Raw genomic sequence first — 22,916 nt, forward strand, 5'->3', positions numbered from 1 at the left:
CTCTGAGGCAGAATTGTCTTCACCCTGCCCTTGGAGTATGGCTTTCTGAGCCCAGTCTTCTTTGGCAATCACATTTGTTAGGGATAAGACACAAGAAGAGCTGTGATCTAGAGCCTTCTTTTGACGACATGGAGACACTATAAAGATGTTTTTATCAAGTGTCTGTTGAAATCTATAGGTTTATGTTTGGCCTAGGTCCTTGGATCACTTGTTGCTTTTCTTAGACTGCTTTCCCCCAACTTCTTCTTTCCCTGCATCTTGGATCCTTGCACTCTCAAATCATAATTTGCCATTTGCAGGGTTGTCATTGAACTTGTGAGAGAAACGCGCCTGGGGGCTAGAGGCCCCGTCAGAGACCTTGCTGAAGATCTGAGCATATGCACAGCTAGTGCCTGCTGCACCCAGTAACGAGGACTCTAACTGCAGGAAGGGAGGAAACGCATCGAATCCATGCTTGATGGCTTTAAAAAGATGACAACTCTCTGTTCTTGGAAAAAACAAAACAGTACAACAACAGAGATATGCACTTTCCCTTAGTCTCAACGATGTTTATAATGGCCACGAAAGGATCTGAACCTGAAACACTGGGTGGGAAATTTGTCGGGCTGGAGTGGAGGGAGAAGGCGTGGTCTGGGCATCTTGTGTTTTGGAGTTAGTCGTTTACAAGATGTGTTATCTCAGGCAAACCATTTAACCACTCGGAACTTCTGTCTCCTCATCGGTAGAGGGGAATGACATGCCTGTCCCTTTAAGTCAGACCTGGCGTGGAGTGCTGTCTGGTACCTGGGGAATCTTCTAGAACCTTCTCCTCCTACCTCTTGCTTGTTTCTCACTGGCTTCTGCGTTGGTCCCATCTAAATCCAATTTGGAACTCTTGACTTTGTGACCCCAGCCTCCGTCCTGTCTGGGCCCTTTGGAAAGGTGTCCACTGGGTATCTGCATGTTGGCCCTTGGTGTTCTCCTTCAGCTCAGTTTGGCTCACATCCTGAGTCTCAGCCTCTCCGATTACATCAAGTTGGAACTCTCCACGCAGCTGGCACTAGCACCCCCTTCTCTCCCCACTCGACTACTTGGCAAGTTCCAGCCCTCTGGGAAGGTAGCTTAGTAATATTAGCTAACATTCACTGGGTCCTTACCAAGCACTTTATTCCTCTCATAAAGCCCTGTGACACAGAGATTATTGTCATCTCCATTTTATAGTAGAGGAAACTGTGACATAGAAAAGTTAACTAACCTTCCCAAGGTCACAGAACTCGTAGGGGGTGGAGCTGGGATTTGAACATAGGTCAGCGGTCAGCAAACTTCTGGAAAGGATCAGGTGGTCAGTATTGAGCGTTGGTGGGCTGAATGGCCTCTATCATGGCTACTCAACAATGCCATCGTTGTGCAAAAAGCGACAGGCAATATATAAACACACGAGCAAGGCTGTGAGTCAATAAAACTTTATTTATTGACATCAAAATGTGAATTTCATATCATTTTCATGTGTCACACCATATTATTCTTCTGACTTTTTAAAACCCTTTAAAATTATGAGCACCATTCTTAGCTCGCAGGCCACAGAAAATCAGGTGGAAGACTGGAGTAGGCCCATGGGCCATAGTTTGCAGACCCCTGACCTTGGCTATCATTTCTAGAGCTCATGCCCTTCACCAGCACAGGACGCTGCATCTCAACAGTACCACTCTCACCCCTTTCACAAGTGAGGAAACTGAGGTCACACAAAGCTGGGAAGGAGGGGGAACTGAGAGCCCAGACAGACCACACCCAGTGCCTTGGCTTAACCTCTAAGTTATGGCAAGGAGATGAGGTAAGCTGGACTTACCCTGCCCGCTCTGTGGCATAAACACGAAGATCAATGAAGTAACGTACCTGGCATACACAAAAAAGGCACACTCAAGTCGTTTTTTTGTTTGTTTGCTTGTTTTTAAATGTGTGGAAGCTCTTCTAAACTGTACAGTATAAACCACAGAGGTTAGGCTACCTTCTAAAAAACAATCTCCTAGGGGGAATGTATTAATATTTTTCATTCAGTTTATAAGCAGTTATCTAGTGCCTGGTTTGTGCCAAGTACACTGGGCACTGGTAGGTAACAATGGAGGCGACAGGCAACAGCGCTTAGTCTAGTGGGGAAAGACAGACTTGCCCATAAATGATCTGGATCCAAAGGGTTAACTGCTACCATGAATGGGGTGCAGGTGATTAAACCACAGCCACATCCTTGTGGGGGGTGGCAGGACACAAAGGAAAGTGCAGTGAAACGTGCCATTCAAGGCAAATGGAGCAGAGACCTACAGACTGAGGGAATAGCAAAGACACAGACGTATGGAAAGTCAGGTTGGCTGTCACGTAAGGAGTCTAGGGTGAGTGACAGAAACGAGGTGGTGAGGAAAGTAGGCCCAACTGGATATGGGCCTTGTAGTCTCTGCCAAAGTCCTGGACTTCAAGACTTGGCTCCTTAAATTAGGATTGCGCAAAGCCATATAGGATAAACATGAGGCAGCTCTCCAGGGCATCATTTGTACTCAAAGAATTTTAGGGAAAAATCATTGTTTCTAAATGGGGGGAAAGAAGTGGACATATAGAATAGAATTAAAAACCCATATTAAATTTTAAGACAAAGCATGAGATTTCAAAGAAATTCAAAGTAGACAGCTTTGAACTCCGGCTCACACTCCATAGCTTTCCTGTTAGAGGGAATGAGATGGAAAGTTTTGAGAGGCGAGCAGTGGAGAATGGGCAGAAAGTTGTTAAACAGTGCAGTGACATGACTGGATTTGCTTCTGTCGAATTATAATGCTGGTGACAGCAAGGAAGAGAGATGGGAAGGAAGATATTAGAGGGCCAGAGATAGGGAGTTACCGCAACAACTAGGGCAGGGGCAGGTGGGACTGAATAGCTTAGAACAGAGGGGGTTTGATTTTGTCATTAAATGCACATCCCCGTTCCATTGAGAAGGAAAGGAAAGAGAAATAAGCACTTGCTTTGGAGTCAAAAGCCCAAGATCTGAATCCCTGATTTTGTCTAGCTGTGTGACCTTGAGCAAAGCACTCAGTCTCTCTGAATTTCACTTTTCCGATCTTCTGAAGGAGGGGGACCATACCTGTCTTGCCTACCTCTAAGAGTCCTCGTTTGGACATCTAAGATAACATCTGTAAGAGCTCTTCGTCAAGGGCTTCAACGTGACTTGTGTTTCAAGGGAACAAAAGGCCAGAGCTCTCTCGGCTTGGTGACCTCTCCAAGAAAAGGTAATTGCTATTTTTTTCCCCTTCTTCAGCTGTTGGAGCTGCAGATCAATTGCAACCAGGCTCAACAAAAAAAGGTAGTCATACATGATCAGCAAAATGCTCCAAATGATGTCATCCATCAAGATGGACATCGCAATTTGCCAACTATTTTCTCATAAATCAAACCTTAGTCCCTCAAGGAAGAGGGGCAGGGCTGGAGGAGCCGACATGGCAATGCTTATCGGGAGACCAGACGCAGGAAAGCCAGGGAAGCGCTCCCTTAAGGATACAGTAATTATTTTCACTCGATGGGAAATCAAGAGGGGCACGATGGGAGGGAGGGCTGGAGAGTGTCTGCCTCACTTCATTACAACTCCCCAGGCAAGGGACACAACATATGCTTTTCATTGGGAAGCCAATAATTTTGAATCGTGGGACAGGTGAAAACTTAAATGACATTTGCAAACCTTGATTTATTTCTCTGCTTAACTCCGGAACATGCTTTAGACTCAGCTCTATAAGTTTCCATAGATTGGTGGGCAATGTCAAGAATTTCCAATGACATATTCAAGCGTTTCCTGTCCCTATCAGTTAATTAAATATTTTCAGTACTAATCTCTTCTTATTGCAATGGGTTCCCTTCTTTTGGCTATGGGTTGGGAAAACAACAGATATGAAATATGTGCTTTATTGAAAACAAAATAACAAAAATAAAAAAGAATAATTTTTCCCCCACGTGCTATTTTACTTGCTGGAAATCTCATTAAAAGTTATTTATGAGCTGTTAGGGATCTCATAAGGATTACACCTAATTCAGTCTGTAAAGTTTTTGAGTTCTTTTTACATGAAGGACCTCCTTTCCCATTATTCTACTTTGGTTTGCACCCAAATAAATACTGGAGATCAACTTCTTGGCAGAAGAGGGCTCCTTGGTCCCTAAACTCACCAATGTCCCTCACGTGCGTAACACAGGCAAAGTTTGTAACTTCTTCCTCCCCTTTCTGCTGGACCCGCTCTGCTACGACCAGGGTAATCGACTGAGGGCAAACTTGTTGCAATTGATAAATTATTATTTGTGATATTATATACATTGTAGCGAAGGTGGCAGAGTTGTAGGTATCATTTTTATCCCTGAGGTTTGTAGGCTCTGCAACTAATCATTAGGACTAACTAATGGGTCTGTCCTGACTGACTAACCCATTTTCTTCTGCTCTTCCTCCCCCAGTTCTCTCTGAAATAAGCAAACTGAATTTGATCAGAGTGAGTAATTTCCCAGTCCTTTTTATAGGACCTATGCGCTCATTATTTTGCTGTTTCTCAGGCCTCTGAACCTCAGTTCACCAAAAATTGAAATGCTAATCTAGGCATTTTTTGTCCTTCTAGGCCCTTTATTAAAACATGCCAAATAGGGACTTCCCTGGTGGCGCAATGGTTGAGAGTCCGCCTGCCGATGCAGGGGACGCGGGTTCGTGCCCCGGTCTGGGAAGATCCCACATGCCGCGGAGCGGCTGGGCCCGTGAGCCATGGCCGCTGAGCCTGCGCGTCCGGAGCCTGTGCTCCACGACGGGAGAGGCCACAATAGTGAGAGGCCTGTGTACAGCAAAAAAACACACAAAAAAAGCCAAATAAAGATGCTTTTAATTTCCAAAGAAATCTTCCTTCTGTTCATATTTCTAAGACACGAGGAAGAATGTAGTCATTCAAGTAGCTGAATATTCAAAATGGAATCTTGTCAGGTAGGAAATTGGCATAAAAATTCAGTAGCAATAACAGCCTTGCTACCATACCCATCAGATATACAATATACTCACGTAAGGGTTAGCTACTATTATTACCAGTGATCCTACTATCTTTTCTATCAAAAGTCTGGCCCATGGATGGCTTATTTCTCTCCAGGTGTCTACATACTCCTCATACACCAGCTCATTTCTCTAATCGAAACACTAATAATACCAAGTCCAAGATGAACCATCCAGCCAGACTGTGTATAAGCCTGGAATATCATTTTGGCCACCATGGAAATGGACAACAGCAGTGTCTTCACTTACAGATCTTTCCCTCTTGGATCTCAAAGCATTTACAACTACTGTACATGAGACTGAAACCCTAGCCTACACTCCTCCATTTGGGCAAGAGTTGGTCCTCCCAAAAGTAGTCCAACGCTAAGGCAATGGCTACATATTTTAGGAGAGAATGTATTTCTCCTTAATCTCGACCATCTGGAGGATTTTAACCTTTTCTATTCTTTAATAGAATTCTATATAAAAGATCAGTTTAACTTGGTAATGATCACTGAAGCATCCTGAGTACGTCGTAAGCCCCCAGATGAGAAATGTCTCTCGGGCTAGACCAGGGAAAACCACATGGGTTGTTTGTATGGCAGCCTAGCACAGTGGTTCTCAACCCTGACTGCACATAAGAAGACAGACTGACTCTGCCTTCCCCCACCCCCAGCATTGTTGTGTTTGTTTTCTTTTGTTTGTTTTTGTCTTTAGGATTCCCAGGTAACTTTACGGTGGCAGCCAGGCTTGAGAACCACGAGCCTAAGTTTAATGACAAAGACAGGCTGGGGTGATACTATGATAAGACCCTCCCAGAATCCTCAGTGCCTGTCCTTGCTAAAATTAGGAACAGGATGAACCTATAGGGCTCTGACTTACCTCTGACTCCAAACACAGCCATAGAGTTGTTACCCACCCACTTTTAGTGAGTTGAATTATGTGTTATAGGTTGAATTGTGTCTCCACCTAAAAAAGATGTTGAGGTCCTAACCCCCAGTACTTGTGAATGTGACCTTATTTGGAAATAGTCTTCATAGATGATCAAATTAAGGTGAGGTCATTAGGGTGGGCCCTAATCTAATACAATTGTGTGCTTATAAGAAGAGAAAAGTTGGACATGGTGACAGACACATACACAGGGAGAAGGCCGTGTGAAGGCGAAGGCAGAGGTGAGGGTGATGCTTCTGCAAGTCAAGGATTTGCCAAAGATGGCCAGCAAAGCAAAAGAAGCTGGCAGAGAAGCCTGAAACAAACTCTCCCTCAGAGCCCTCAGAAGGAACCTACCCTGCTGACGCCTTGATCTTGGACTTCTAGTCCAGGACTGTGACATAAAAAATTTCTGTTGTTTAAGCCACCCAGTTTGTGGTACTTTGTTATGGCAGCCCTAGGACACTAATACACCCAGTGAATAAACTCAACATACTTTTTTTTTTTTTTTTGCGTTACGCGGGCCTCTCACTGTTGTGGCCTCTCCCGTTGCGGAGCACAGGCTCCGGACGCGCAGGCTCAGCGGCCCCGGCTCACGGGCCCAGCCGCCCCGCGTCATGTGGGATCTTTCTGGACTGGGTCACGAACCCGTGTCCCCTGCATCAGCAGGCGGACTCTCAACCACTGCGCCACCAGGGAAGCCCTCAACATACTTTTAAACTCCAGGCAGATAAAGTTTACTAAGATCAGGGCTCAACCTTGAGCCCACACAATCCATAAGAACAAAGTATCTGATTAGCTCTAATAGCCTACAAAGTGGGGACTGCAAACACATTCTTCCTGGGGCTTCTAGGAGGAGGTGGCGTCACTCGATCTGAACTTTGGAAGAGTATTCTTTTTGAGAAGAGTGAAGGGAAGCAAAGACATAGAAACAAAGATGTTCCAAAGAAGTAAGAGGCTGCCTTGGTAGTGAGTGAGGGAGTCTGACAGAGGGCAAGAAAGAACAGCCTCTGTGTGTGTGTGTGCGTGCGCGTGTCTTTGGGGTGGGGACTTGGGCCAAACTGACAATAATCAAAAGAACAGTGAACGTCCGTAAAGCGTGTACTCTGAATGAAGCACTGTGCTGAATCATATTCAATCTTAGGGTTGAGTCAATGGAGCTCAGAGCCTGTTATCGCCATTTTACAGAAGAGAAAAACAGAGCTCCAAGACCTGTCTGACCCCTGCAGCTGTATTCCGCATGTTTCCTGCTACACCACATTGATCACTAGTTTATACCCCCGGTGGGGAGGCATGAATAGAGATGGAGGGATGAAGATGGTCTTCAAGCAAACACACATCTTTGCTGGACTGGGGGCTCGTGCAGCCCCGGAGGTCCCGTCCGTGTGTGGGTATAAGGCTGCCCACCGCACCCCTGCTGTTTCCGGTTTATCCCCCTCCTGGGGGTTACTGATAAGCCAGGGAGACCCATACAGAGCAAGGTGTGCTTTTGGATTGGAGTCCAGCTTTGTTCTTCGATTCCAGTGCTTTAGGGGAAAACAGAGGAGGGAAGAGAAGGAAACATAAAAAGTTCCAGCATATGAGTAGCATTTGCAATGTAATCTACGTGTTCTGAGCCAAGTTACTGTACACGCTCTGGGGAGAATTACAAATAAATGACGAAACGTTTTGAAACATGGCTTATACCTAATTAATCATGGAACTTACAGAACAAAGAAAGCATTTCTTCAAAGTTTTCAGCGTCTTCTCTATTAAGTGGAACGTGCGGGGGAGGGGAGGGGAGATCTCCATGCCCTGTAATGGATACACCACGCACTTCATCTGGGGAGAGACGTTCTTAATCTTCTTTGGCCTCCTGAAACCTCTGAATCCTTACATCTTTAATACTTTATGCTGAGTATTTTCATATTAAAGGAAACTGAAAACTTCCAGATCATGAAATATCCCTCAGCTTTTTGTCTCTTGATCCCTCAGCCCAAACGATGCCGGTTTTGAGATTATGAGATCCTCAGGCATTTCTTAAGTACCCATGATATTGTGTCCTGAGACTCCCGTGTCCCTTTTATATACCGCCACCAACCAGAGACATCTGTGGGCATGTTCTGCTTTGAAGGCAAAGCTCTGAGGCCCAGGTCTTTGCCATGTCTATGCTATCCCCATGCTCTGGACCTTGATTTACCTGTTTGTAAAATGGGGAGAGTAATCGATATTTACTCTGGTTTATTTTGACTGTTAAGTAAAATAATGCCACAAAAGCCCTTAGCCTAGTGCTTAGAACGTAACCGCTCAATAATGGAGCGTGCAACTGAGTGTTCCAGATACTTTTTTTTCATTCTCTCCTTAACCATGGACTTGGCTGAGTCCCCATTTTGCTTGGCCAGCCAGGGCACTTCTTTAAAGTTCTGTTGTACCAGTGACAGATATGGAAGTCAAAAATCACTTTGCACCTGGCAGCCAGTGTTCACTGTTCCTACAGGAAGCCACGGTTCCACTCTTGCCTCGGGAGTTTTTCCATAGTTACCCCATGAGCTAGTGTGGACACAACTTACAGGGAATTGGAGAGGTGTGGGTTTTCATTCCAACCGTTGTCACTTGTACCCTAAGTGGCTTTGGACGAGCCAGTCAGGCTGCTTGGAGGCAGGTTCCCCTTATCCTGCCCCCTTGTTGAAAAGGCAGCAAAAAATGCAATGCATCAAAGTGGTTGTAAGAAAAGCTAAAGCCTGAACTCCCCTCTCTCCCAGTTCTATGTAGAGAATGGGAATGAAGAGCATACTTGCTAAGAATTTCCAACAGCCATGGTGAGCATCTTCCAAGGTTTCTAAGTATATCCTCTCTTCCCGCCCTTGGGCAGCTCAGCCATGGCCATAGGGCCGGGGGCTGACCATTCAGAGGTGCAGCCTCCGCTTCTGAATCTGGAGGAGGGCAAGGCAGAGGCTCATAGAGAAGGTCTAGCGTAGGGTGGTGGCACCAAATGGCCGGTGGTGGTGATGCCAGGGGTGGTACTGTAGCTAATGCCTTAGGCATAACCTCAACTGTGTCCTTTGCTCTCTAACCCCTCTTGGTTCCAGCTGATTTTTCATCTTAGCTCTCAGTCTTCCTGTAGACTCTGAGCCACCCAACATTGTCCTTATAAATTCATTCTCTACTTAAGCTAGCCATTAAGCTCCTTTGCTCATAAATGAGAATCTAGACTGAGACAAATTAAGATACGCTCAGTGCCTAGTATGTACCAAGTACTTTGCTGACGAGGAAACTGAGACCTGGAGAGTTAAGGTAACTTGCCCAGGTTGGTCAGAGGTGGTGCTGTGGTTTGAACCTCTGTCTGTCTGACTTTTTCACTCAACTCTTTTCGCAGAGAGAGTGCTGAGAGATAAACCTGGAGTCCATAACCATCCGTTTTTGCATTGAATTTGCCTTGTAGGTGGGGCCTTTGGAGGTTTACAGCTGTGATTGGACACTACATTTTCATCCCCCGCCCTTCTTCCCACCGACTCTCCACTCCACCCTGGTGGTGAGCTGTTTGTAAATTGCATCAAAAGTGAAATGCCTTCCAGTGCTGACAAGCGTCACTGGCCTGTGCCCATGAACCAGACGACAGAGGTGACGGATCAAGGGACCAAAACAGTGGAAGGACTTGGCTTTTTGTCCTCCACGGCAACTCTCAAGCATAATCTGCTGATTTTCCTGGGTTCACGTTCCCTCAGCTGATGCCTTCAGAAATTAAATGCACATGCCTTGCACTGTGTGGTGAGAGCGCTTGGCTCATTTGATTTGCATTTCACCTGGTGCCCTTATACCTGCTGTTGCACCAACCGATGGCATGGTCCTCACTCCCTGGTGTCTACGGCTGGGAAGTCAGATGTTGCCATGTGCCTTTGGAATCGCTCTCCACTGGCACTTCTCTGCAGGGGTGGGGTAGCTTGTCAAAGAACGAGAAGCCACCGGAATGACCATCCACATCCACGTTCCCATCATCTTCTCTTCCTCAAAACAAGGAGGGGGCTGGCCACTCTCTGGGCACCCAACTTCCAACAGCTTCCCTGGAGACAGACCCACATAAAACATCTTATTCTTGACCTCATTCCAGTGTATCTGCAGAGCATCAGTCTGGCCAGAACCTGGTCATCTTGTTTCTTTTCCACTGATTTTTTTTTTTTTAGAAGCCAATTATTAAAGATCTCGGGTAATAAAAGCAGTTTGAACTTCATTATCCCTTCTCCAGTATTAGATACTGAAGACCTTGGTCAGCGATACTGTGTATAAAACATGAAGCAGTGAATTAAATGCAACTTGATGGTACATGTTGTACTTTAATGAAAACAAAGGCTTGGGAACACTGTTTGTGAACATGTTACCCAATAAAGTGTTAGCGAAGGAGCTCATAAAGCTGCCAGAGGGATTTAACCATTGCTAGAGCAAGAGGGAAATGCTATGCAGTTGGGCCGGACACAGAGGGAGGTCTGCAGGCTTTATCACAGACGCTGGAGGTTTTCATTTAAAACACATGGAAGAAAGACACTTGGGTTTGGCACCAAAATGTCTTGCGGTAAAGAAAAAAAAGATTAGAAATATCCCAAAAAAATTAGAAATATCTGGGTTTTTTCTGGAGGGATAAACCAGATGTGAAGAAATTAAGACAGGATGACACGGGGTGCTGCGTTAGCCCATTCAAAACGATGGCAAAGGGAAAGAACACTTCTCCATGGCAGCTGATAGGCACGAGCAATTGAACAGTTCATACCCTCTCTGTTGTCCTTGTCACAAGATTTGTAGGTCGTTCTCAGCCAGCCATTGGGGCGAAAGGGCACAGGTTGTGACCTGCTGTTTTGCCAAAGTATGATTAACTCACACAAATTATAGGCGTAAGAGAGTCCTGACAACTTCAATATGATGCGCAAGGAACGCAATTATTTGTGACATGTGAAGCCAGTGTGAGACCATAATTCTGTCGCTGCGTGACAAGGCATTATTAGCCGGGGCAGGCAGCGGCTTGAGCCAGGAGCAGCTGGAGGAGAGGCAGGGAGAGAGAGAGAGAGACAGAGAGAGACAGAGAGAGGCAGAGGGAGAGAGCTCCACGGGGAAAGCCCATGACGGGCTTTCTCTCCCAGGGCTGCGAACAGCCAGGGTCCCTTTGTGGAATGTGGAACTGCTCAGAAGACAAGTCACCTGCCAGCTCTCTGGTCACTGGAGAATGAAGAAGGGTTTGGTGGGAAGGACAGAGGGGGAAGCACACCCTTGGCCTGTGGCTTGCACAGCCAGCGTGTTTTCTTTGACATTGGACGTGATATTTTTCAAACTGTGTTGTTTCAGTGGGAGAAGAGATGGGGGTCAGAGTGCTGGGCAGAAATCTCTGCCCCCTATGGTTCCTTCCCACCAAGTCCTCCCTGGAACCTGTAGTGAAGGAGACACAGCCCAGGCCCCCGGGGTTTCTGCAGCCCTGGAGATCCCGCTGCCTGCACCTCCGTGGACTCTGTAGGGGATCAGCTCAAGGTAGGTGTAGGTATTTCCTTTCTGATGATGGTTATGGAGGGTTTGGCCCAGGGGCGTGTGAGAGGAGGGCGGCTGGGCCCCAGGAAGGTTTCCAGGCTGCGTGTGGGGGTCACATGACAGGTGGGTCACATGACAGGTGAGTCTCCAACTACAGTATTCATGAAACAGGAAGTGAGATTGTGTTCCCCTGGTCTCCTGCAGAGGGTAGCTGCATCTTAGCCCGGTGACTGTAACCCCAGTGTTGAGTGGTGGGCGGTCATGACATGCATTCCTATAGTCAATGAATGTACCGTGAGCACCTGCTCGGTGTCAACCAGCGCCCAAGGCACAGAGAATCTGAATGAGAAACACCTCCATCTGCCCCCCAGAGCTCTCAGACAGTGAGGATAGACAGATGAAAACAAAATAATTAAAACATGCTATGGGAATGGGGCAAGCTCTAGGAATCGTGGGTGTACTGGGGGAGGCTGACTTCCTCGTATCATTCAGAGGTCTGCTCAGATCTCCCAGGCAGCGGGGTCCACTCCAACGACATCGTCCAAAACAGGTCTTCTATCTCAGGCTATACTTTCCACCTTGCTGCCATGTCTTGTCATGTCTGAAGGCAGGGGCAGAGGGCACACAAGCCAAGGATAAACAGTAGCAAACACGCAGAACGCGGAGCTGCTAGGGAGCAGCTCTTTGCAGCGGGAGTCAGTATTTGACCGAACAGCACTCATTTGTGCATGTTCATTGTTCCTCCTCCTACAATGTAAGCTCCAGGAAGGCGGGACATTTTCTCCTCAGTATTTGTCTCCCAGTTGCCCTGAACAGTGGGCACAAAGTACTTGCCCAGCCAACATTTTCTGAGTGCCTGAATGCCAAGCACTGTCCTAGGTGTTCTTGCTTTCAAACACATTAGCCTGTTCAATCCTCCCAAACCACCCAGTGAGGTAAGTTTGCTAGTTATCTGTTGCTTCATAACAAATCGTCTCAGAACGTAATGGCTTAAAATGATAATATTTATTATTTCTCACAGTTCTGTGCCTTGGTTGGGGTTCAGCTGGGCCAGTTCTTCTGCTGGTCTCGCTTAGAGTTTGATGAGGCTGCATTTCTCTGGGAGTTTGGTCATGGCTTGATCATTCGAGATGGACCCTTGTCCTCCAGGGTCCCTAGTCAGTTGCCAGGCTAGCCTGGACTTCCTTACAGCCTGGGGCCTGGGCTCAGAAGCCCCAGGCCATCACTTCCTTCAGTTCTATTGGCCCAAACAAATGCTGAGACCAGCCTGTCTTCGAGGAGAAGGAAATAGACTTCTCTTCTTTTTTTTTCACATCTTTATTGGAGTATAATTGCTTTACAATGGTGTGTTAGTTTCTGCTTTACAACAAAATGAATCAGTTATATGTATACATATGTTCCCATATCTCTTGCGTCTCCCTCCCTCCCACCGTCCCTATCCCACCCCTCCAGGTGGTCACAAAGCACCGAGCTGATCTCCCTGTGCTATGCGGCTGCTTCCCACTAGCTATCTACCTTACGTTTGGTAGTGTATATATGTCCATGCCTCTCTCTCGCTTTGTCACAGCTTACCCTTCCCCCTCCCCATATCCTCAAGTCCATTCTCTAGTAGGACTGTGTCTTTAGGTGGATAGACCTAGAGTCTGTCATACAGAGTGAAGTAAGTCAGAAAGAGAGAGACAAATACCGTATGCTATCACATATATATGGAATATAAGAAAAAAAAATGTCCTGAAGAACCTAGGGGTAAGACAGGAATAAAGACTTCTCTTCTTGATCCAAGGAGGGCATGCACCTGCACAGATGGGAGGACTGTAGTTGGAGACTATGCACTACAGTATTATTAGCCTGCTTTATAACTGTGGAAACTGAGGCTTAGAGGGATAAAAAGATGTGTACAAAAGTAGGAAGAAAGCGGCAGAGCTAGAATGTCAGCCTGGAAAAGTCTAACTCCATCTCCAATGTTCTTTGCTTACTAGTGACTCTTCTCAATAGCCCCTCCTGAACCTTGTGGGGCAGAGCTGCTATCTTCCGTGGCTGCCCCTCTGCTTTTCACTTTCTCAGAAGAGTGGCCAGGGTTTAGGGGGCATGGCAAGCTCTAGACCTGGAATTTCATGCAGCCTCTACAACTCACTAACTGAGTGAACTTGAGCAGATTTCGGAACCATTTGGAGTGTCTTCCTTATCTGTGAAATGGGACAGTACTGGTATCTACCGCACAGGACTGTGGGAAGCTATATATGTAAGGCACGCCACCCAATGTATGGCATATGGTCATCGTTCAAAGGGTGACAGTTTTAAGGTGCCAAGGTCTCCAGCTGGACCCAAAAGGAGCCTTCACAGACTAGTTTCATAACTGAATTTAAAGTGTAAGAATTCCCCGATGGGTGAGCAAATACCCGCATTTACTGTTAATCCAAAGATACCTTCTGAAATCCGCAAAAAGGCTTTTAGGGACTGGCTTGTGGGGATAATTCATCACACTCTCCCCTGCAAGAATCTAACTGGGCATCCTGACTTCCTGTTCATATAGGGATGCAAGAAAGAAGAAAGAAAAGAAAAAAAAAAAAAGGGCGAACAGAATTATATGCAGCTCTGAAGCTAGGATTTAAGGATAGGCATAAATCTAAGCTACCAACAGAAAGCTAGGGAGAAACAAACAAATATCCCCTGAGGGCCACTGTGTCTCATCCTTGACTCACTGGATTAGTCAGGACTCTTTGGGTTATTAGAGGTGACGTGCCCACACTGACTCCAGACAGCTTAAAGCAAGAGGGGGGATTTATGGTCAGGCCTGGTTAGATCCAGGAGCTTATGCAGCATTGTCAGAAATCACTGTCTCCATGGCTCAGATCTGCTTCTCCAAGTGGCCTTCTTTTCCTCTTCTGTAGTCAGGCTGCTTCCTGGGCAGCCTTTCATTTGCTTCTAGTTCTATGACTCCAAGGGCCAGGCCCTTTCTCCTCCTGTTTCTTATTGAAAAATTCCCAAGAATTAGAATTGGTTGAGGTTGGGCCCACGTGTGACATGACCAACTTGAGTCCCAGAGAGTGGAATCTGGTTGTCTAGCCTACGTCAGGGCCTGCCTCTGTGGCCCAGGGGTAGGAATTCTGGGATTACTAGTCCTATGGATTGAGGAACAGTTCTGCAGAGGAAGTGGGAACATTTAGCAAGTTCTCCTGAAGGCTGGTTCCAATATAACTAAGCTGTGGATTTACTAAAATCTCTGGGGAAAAAAAAGCTTTTGTCAACATGAACACAGCCCTTGTGTTGCTCGTGGCTTGGGTGGGGGGCATTTTTCTATCGATTATTTCTTTGTGCCCTATTTGCTGTATTTATTTGTGGATACTTATTTTCCTACCAGTCTTAGTAAATGCTTGAAATAAGCATATACCCATGAACCAAAGTTCTAATTTAACACCTAAATGTCACAACAAGTATTCCACAGCCCCTGGATTAACCAGCAGTCACCTTGTAAACCAAAAATTGTGAAAAAAGATTATATTTCTTTTATTTGTCCCCAAAAGTTTCCACTGTATACAAAAAAAATGAGACAGTGTTCCTTTTGGGGAGAAGAAGTTTCTACTTTGGGTTTAAACCAAATAAAATAATATTTAAGGAAATATTAAATAAATTATTTATCATGTTGGTCAACGTTTTGGGGAATATAGCTTAGATAAACACATTTTTAAGGTCAGCCACTCTAAGGGCTGGGTTTTATAAAAACAGCCTCTGAGGCGCTTTAATAAATCTAAAAAGAAAAAAAAACATCAAGCACTTGTTTTCATTACGGAATCATTTTCTCTTGCTGAATAATGATCATTCAAGAGGTAAGCTTAACCAGGAGGCCCTGATAGCCACACTGGGAAACTCGCATATTATGAAAAATCTATGTTGATGGGAAGCACTGTTGGCCATGCTTGGATTTCTGTCAAAGCAGTCCAGTCTTTCCGTTGCATTTTAAATCAGATAAGTGGACAGAGCTGGCTGATTTGGGTCATAAAATTGTCAAATGAAGATAAATTCATTCCTACTCAATGGGAAACTTCAGAGTAGGCTTAGAATATATGTAAGTACAAAATAATGCGTTTCTATTCCCTCAAAATAAACGGTGACCAGATTCATCAAGTGCATTGAATTCACCTCCTGGGTCCTCCATCTTTTCCAGTTGCAGCCCAAGGTATCTTTGGGGCCCATTTCTTCTCCTAAATGGCATTCACAGCTAAAGGAAGGCATGGGATGGAGAGGAAAGGATGTTTGGATTCTATGAAATGGCAGTGGAAGACTTGAGGGGCAGGGGAACTCCAATGAAGAAGGGGGGCAGGGACAGCAGCCAAGGGGGGGCCCTGAGGAAGGGAGACCGTGGGAGGAAGAATAAGAAGCAGAAAGGAGAAAATGTACCTTTGCAAAAACCGGGCAGAGACCACTCAGAGGCACTGCTTGCTGTGGCCCTGGTTTCATTTTTGTGTGGGTCATCGTTTGTCTGAAACTTGAAGGGCTCTCATGACCCCTTCTTATCTATACAAGGAGGCCACATCCCTGGATGTGACCGCAGCCCCACCTTGGTCTTGAAAGGAAAGCCGGGGCTAGGAATGAGGCTGGAGGTTCTGAGTCTTGTCTCTTCCAAGGGTGGAACCTGCAGCAGAATTTCATGGCTTCAAAAAAGAAGATACTTTCTGTTTATGAGCAGGAAAGCATGTCACTGCAGAGTTGGAGGAGTTGAGGTTGCATTACCATAAAGTGCCTCAGGCCTTGAAAGTTCAGGAGAAGAGAGCTTGACTTAACCACATCTGGGGCTTGAGGTTTTATTGAACTGGTGAAAAAAAAATAATCTCTGCAAAATATTTTGAAAATATTTGATAAACACAGACTGAAGCTACTGCCTACATGCATGGGGGACAAAATAGCCCTGAATTCAGAGTAACAACCTGTGAGCAACCAGCCAGTACTTGGGTTAGGCACAAAGTAGAATGATTAGAAAGGCAGGCTTCAGAGCAAGGCAGAACCAAGCCCAAATCCCAGCTCTACCACTTGTTAGTGGTATAACCATGAGTGTGTGACGTCACCCATCTGTGCCTCAGTGGCTTCATTCATAAAATGGAAATCAATGCTCCTTCGGTGGGCTGCCATGAGGACCAAACAAGGTAAGTTGTATGGAAATGATATTATGATAGATTGTCAAAATGGCCATTTCCCCTTCTACATCCACTTCCTTATGATATCCCATTAAGAGGTAGAGTCTAGGGGCTTCCCTGGTGGTGCAGTGGTTGAGAGTCCGCCTGCCGACGCACGGGACACGGGTTCGTGCCCCGGTCCGGGAAGATCCCACATGCTGCGGAGCGGCTGGGCCCGTGAGCCATGGCCACTGAGCCTGCGCGTCCGGGGCCTGTGCTCCGCAACGGGAGAGGCCACAATGGTGAGAGGCCCGCGTACCACAAAAAAAAAAAAAAAAAAAAAAAAAAAAGAGGTAGAGTCTATTGCTCCACCTCTCGAATCTTGGTTAGCCATGTGACTTGGAGGATTAGCAAATGCGAAACAGGCAAAGACTTGAAAATTGCTTGTCTATTGGAGACTTCTCTCTTTTGCTGGGCTTGGATCCCTGAACCTGCTATGCAAATGAGCCTGAACTAGCCTGGTGGAGGATGAGACGCCACATGGGCAACCAAGGTGACCAGCAGACAGTCTGTCATCTCCCATACATGTAAGAGAAGCAATTCTAGATCATCCAGCTACCAGTCCTCCTATCAGCTAACTCCAGATGCAGGGGAGTGACCAGCCACAGAGATCAACTAAGCCAGCTCAGAGCAGAAGACCACCCAGCCAATCCAAAGAATTGGAGCTAAATAAAAGGTTGTTGTTTTAAACCACTAAATTTTGGAGTGGTTTGTGATGCAGCAAAAGCTGATTGATATAGGTGGTGTCCACTTATTATAACTTACTAATCGAATCAATCAGTCATTTAAATTGCCTGATTTTTGTTCAAAACGATTTCTGTCTGTAGAGAGAGACCGGGGCATGGCAGTCTTTCTGGTAGCTATTCTGTACAGTCATGTGGTTTAGGATTAATTGCAAAAGACAAGAAGATTTAAGACATCAATAAGGATTTTTCTGAAAATATTTTAAAGTCTTTCCTCCCATCATATTTTAAAAGTTTGACATCAACATTCTACAAGCCAGAATAATATACAAAGCAAACACCAAACACTGAAGCTCACTAAGGTTCAACTGCAAGATAGGTCAAAACAGAAAGTCACTTTTAAACAGTTCTGAAGCCCTTAACCCAGGGAACCAACTGGAAGCAGAAGAAATGAAATGGAAATAAAAAGGATGAAACTGGATAAAAGGGAGGTCAGTGCCTTGGAACCCACCCACATTCTCTGGTGGGAGTGACAGGCTTTGCCAACTACCCAACTGTAAAGGAGATAAAAGAATTTATGGGCCAAAGCAAAATGAAGAATTATCCAGATAATTTAGGCCGGCTGAGCACTCTCACCTGAATTTACCAGTGAGTTGTAGCCAAACTGTGTCTGATGGCTTCTGTTATCTAGACGGCTGTCTCATTCTTCCACTTTGCTTGGAATTTGTATGTTCTTTGGCATTTCAACTGCTTTTTATTGCCTACATTCTTTACCCAGGTTGTTGCTCTCTGAGGTTTTGATGTTAAGAAGCGTGGATAAGTTTTGGAAGCAAATTTTTGGCCTGAAGACTCCAAAGCATTCGTTCATTCAACAAATATTTATTATTTAATTATTAGGTGCTAGAGACAGTGCTAGGCATTGAGGATGCAACAGTGATTCAAAGAAACAAGATACCTTGGTTTCAGCTTAAGTTTAGTGAGGGAAAAGGATCCATCACCAGATAAGACAATGTGAGAAGTGCTGTGACCGGGGAAGTACAGGGCATTGTTGGAGAATATGGTACGCAATTCAGACTTGGGCTAAGTGGTCAGGAAGCACGTCACAGAGGAAGTGGTGCCCAAGATGAAAGATAAAGAACGAGCATTAAGTAGTGTGAAGAAGTAAAGGAAAGAGTATTACGGACTGAGAAAACAGTATTACATCACTCCGCCTGAGAGAGTATTGCAGAATTAAAATGTTCAGTATGGGGCTTCCCTGGTGGCGCAGTGGTTAAGAATCCGCCTACCAATGCAAGGGACATGGGTTCGAGCCCTGGTCCGGGAAGATCCCACATGCTGCAGAGCAACTAAGCCCATGAGCCATAACTCCTGAAGCCTGTGCTCCTAGAGCCTGTGCTCCACAACAAGAGAAGCCACTGCAACGAGAAGCCTGTGCACTGCAACGAAGAGTAGCCCCCGCTTGCCGCAACTAGAGAAAGCCCACGTGCAGCAATGAAGACCCAAGGCAGCCAAAAATAAAATAAATCAATAAATTTATTTTTAAAAAAAAAGGTTCAGTGTGGCCAAATGCTTGCATTAGCACCAAGTAGTCTGTGGAACCTCAGTACCATTGAGTGAAATGATGGTGAACACTAAAACCATGGCCAAAGCCTGGCCATGACCTGCCTTCCCAGGTCTGCCCTAGAGTCATGGTTAATTTCAGGTGGTGATACTGGTTGGTGCTTTTAACAGCTGTGTCTGTGTGGCCAGAGTACATGCAAGTGGAAATAGGCTGGCTGGCCAGCTAGTGTTCCGAATGGAGGTCAACTCAAGACAAGTGTATATCCCTCAAGGTTAAGCCAGACTCTGCATCATCTTTTCCTACTTCCAACCAATTGAGACATAAGAGAAGGGTGAAAAAAAAAGGCAGAGAGAGAATATGGTGAGGCTCAGAATCCTAAGAAATTGTGACTGTCGTGAGAAGGGTTCTAAACTCTCTTTTAAACTTTAGCAATCCTTGTAAAAAACATAAGCTACTGACCAGAAGCACAGATTCAGAGTGTGAGCTCTATATACAAAGACCCCTGTATTAGTTATCTAGTGCTGTGTAACAAATTACCTCAAAATTCAGCAACTTTAAACAGCAAATATTTATTAGCTCTCAATTTCTGCAGCTTAGCTAGGTGCCTCTGAATTATGAGAGACTTTATGGTCTCTCATAAAGTTGGAGCCAAGCTGCCAGCCAGGGCTGTGCTCTTATCTGAAGGTCTGACTGGGGAGGATCTGCTTCTAAAGCTCATTCATGTGGTTGTTGATCGGATTCAGTTTCTCACGGGCTGTTGGACTTAGGATCTCAGTTCCTTGCTGGCTATAGAGGACCATATTTTTGTTTTGTTTTTACCATGCAGACCTCTCCATCGGGTACTTTACAGCCTGGAAGCTGGCTTCTCTTAGAGCTAGCAAGTGTGAAAGTGTGAGAGAGGGCGTGCAAGACAGAAGCCGTAGTCTTTTTATAACCTAATCTTGGAGGTGGCATCTAATCACTTCTGCTATATTGTATTAGTTAGAGATAAGTCAGTAAATCCAGTCGACATTCAGGGAGAGGGGGTTATACAAGGGCACAAATACCAGGAGTCTGGGATTGATGGAGGCCATCTTAGAGGTTGCCTAAAACAGCCCCCGAACAAGGAAATGATGTGTGTATATTCATCCTTTTCTTTCCTCCTCTCCTCCTGCTAGAAAGAATAATAACACTTAGCCTGTAAAATTTTAAAGGATGAAATGAGGGAATAGCTGGCAAGTGTTGGGCACATATTGGACCACATTCGGTGATGGATGTTGAGTGGGGAAGCAACTCCTCTTCGTTTATATTTAACATATCCATGGGCTATTGTCACTCACGATCAGCCAGTTGAACTCTTTAGATGAATTAACCTCAGGAAAAGCTGATTTGACTTTTTTTCCCCACACAACCATTAAAAGCCATAGAATAACAATGGTATATGGGGGAGAGTAAGGAGAACAGATAAATGAGATGCAGGGCTGGCGGGCCTCATTAGAAGATAGGATATTGTCTGTTTTGATGTTCTCTCAGGAATAAACTTTTGCAATTTGTATACTGCCTCAGAGCAAATGGGAGTCACTGATCTTTGTGGAACAATTACTCAGTGTCAGGCATTGTTCTAAGCATTTCTCATGTATCCTTTAGTCCTCAGACAACCATATGAGGTAGGTGCTATTATCAACCCATTGTAAAGCTGAAGAAACTTGCCAAAGCTTATATAGTTAGTAAGGGATGAGGGTAGAGTAATTCCAGAAAAGGTAGTTATCACAAAACTCTGTACCATACTGCGTTGCATGGACCACAATGGCTGTGGTTGATTTTGTAGACTTCTGATGGGCTTGGCACAATCTTTTGCCTCAGTGGGATATTGGCAAGCCACCCCCATACATTGTGAGGATGCGAAGCCCTTAGGCTCCCCTGATGCTACGCTCATAAGACCAGTCATATAGAGCCCACTCATCTTAGGTTCCCTTCCATTTTGCCTAAGAGCTTAGGAAGCTCCTTTATTCTGACTGTGGTCTGAAGAGCACACATCTTGCCCAGGGTCTCTGAGGCCCTGGATTCATGGCCCCAGCCCCACCCCACTTAGGTGAGAACGATGATTAGATAGCGATCTCCATCTAAGCAAGGGCTGAGGCAGCTCAGAGGGCAGGGGACTCACAACTGCTCATGGCATCCCCTCATCTTTTACAACATAAGATGAATCATTTTTCAGGCCTAGAGAACTTTCCTCTTAGGTTTATTTTTAAATTAAATGCATTTAGGACCTAATTATTTATCTTTGCCTTCTTCCCTTCACTAAACCTGCTTTATAACTGCTGCAACCGGAAAGGCACACTGCAGTTGGGAGCGAGATGAGGTTTTACTATTTGGAAAGAGTTCCAACATGTTTAGAAACCACTGACAGAGAAAACTGTTTCTACCCAGGACATTCAAAACTATGCCAGGAAAGTAGAATAGAAATTGTGGAAATATGGAGGGACCAGTGAGATAAAAACAAGGACTGCAATGAACATTCAAAAGAAAGTTGGAAGAAACCCCACTGAAAATGTTGGCATCTGGTAGATTTCAAGCTTAAGGATAAAATCTCCAAGTTAGGAGAGCAATTTTTGGTTTTCCAGCAAGTACCTTTAGGGGCAATAATTTTTAGGGAAAGGTAGCTCATAACATTGAACATAGTATTAACATAGCAGGCTGCTTGCCCAAACTTACTTTATTTTCATTTGCATTATTGGTTTGAAAACTCTGCTGGGTTCGTGATCCATATCATGTTGGCACCTGTCCTCGTAGAAACTGAAATGCTGAGCCTGCAGTTTACTCTGACTGTTTTACTTGACTTGGGAGAGGCCCAAAGAAATTTAGGTTGCTACAGGAAGACTGATAAAACTCTCAGCCTTTCTCCTCAGTAGACCGTTCCCCCGGGGAGATATTTGGGGGGCTGGATACTTTTCAGTTGAAACCCAAGAACATCAGTGGTTATACAAAAGCCTCTGGGATATGTACATGTGTGTGTATGCACATAATGCGTGTGTGTGTGCATGTATATATACATACATACACACACATGTTTTTTTGCAAGAGAGTTGCGGTGAGAGGTTAGTTATAATCACATACAAATTTGGAAAATTGCCGATGAGGTGCCTCTAACGGTGATAGCCAGATCTATTGGTATGATGTTTTTTCAACCACACTTACGACTGTGACACTTCTATCCTGGTAAATCGGGTGAGTGATTTGTCACACCTATTTTACACAGGAAGAAACCGAGATCTGCCTTAAGCCATAGAACTAGATGGTGGAAGACAAAATTAGGACTCTTGACTCTGTGACCTTAGCCCCTATCTTCAATTCTACTTCCCTCTTACTCTGAATATCCTGTGGTGGAAAAGAGCAAGGCATCTGTGTGATCTCCCGAGGAAAGGTCCCAATCAGTGTAAGCCGATCAAGTTTACTCCCTGCAGCAAGGCTGGAAACAGACAAGAAAAATCTCACTCCCAGGCTCCACTCCAGCCCAGAAGGGGGCCTCAGAGTCTCTGCAATGCAGCCATCATGCATGGCTTCACGGTGAGACATGGACACTGGTGGTCACTGGCCCCTTGGTGTCTTCTGGTCAAAACTAACCTCTAGCCCATTCCCCAGTGCATGAGACATTTCTTTCCTGGTTGCCTACAGCACCTTGAGTTTCTTATAGGGAATTACCTCCTTCCCCCATGTGCCATTTTGTGAAATCTTGGCAAAGATGTAAGTCAGGGTGCTCACTTCCCATATGGAAGCTGAGAGTATGGGTTCCTTCCTCTAGCTGCCCAGGCAGAAGGGGGATCAGACCCTCTCTCCTGGTATTTGAATAGAAGCTTTCCCAGCCAGTACTGCCTACTGGGTCTCCAGTGTCCTACTTCCTATACCTGTGGAAACAGGAGACTGCCTGGGGAGAGGAGAGCTTTTCCTGTTTCACCATACTTCCCAGCCTACTCAGAAGAGGAGCTAAGATTGGGTGTCCTGGTTGCCTTTTATTTACTGGGGGCTGTCTGGCTGGCTTCATGGAAGAGGGAGATGGTATTGGAAGTTGGAGGATATGGAAGACTTTCTCGATAGTTGGA

General features: G+C 45.4%; 1 long non-coding RNA gene across 1 annotated transcript in view; it reads left to right on the forward strand.

Moving 5' to 3' along the window:
* The first annotated feature begins 10,879 nt into the window (after positions 1-10,879).
* The window catches only part of LOC149747320 (uncharacterized), a 35,919-nt gene continuing 23,882 nt past the window's right edge, over positions 10,880-22,916 (forward strand). The window contains exon 1 of the long non-coding RNA XR_016388167.1: positions 10,880-11,425. This is a non-coding gene — a long non-coding RNA (uncharacterized LOC149747320). The remainder of the gene's footprint in view (positions 11,426-22,916) is intronic.

This window comes from Delphinapterus leucas, chromosome 16 (assembly GCF_059928025.1).
Source record: "Delphinapterus leucas isolate spDelLeu-1000000601 "Yukka" chromosome 16, BTC_Dleu_Yukka2, whole genome shotgun sequence".
NCBI classification, from domain to species: Eukaryota; Metazoa; Chordata; class Mammalia; order Artiodactyla; family Monodontidae; genus Delphinapterus; species Delphinapterus leucas.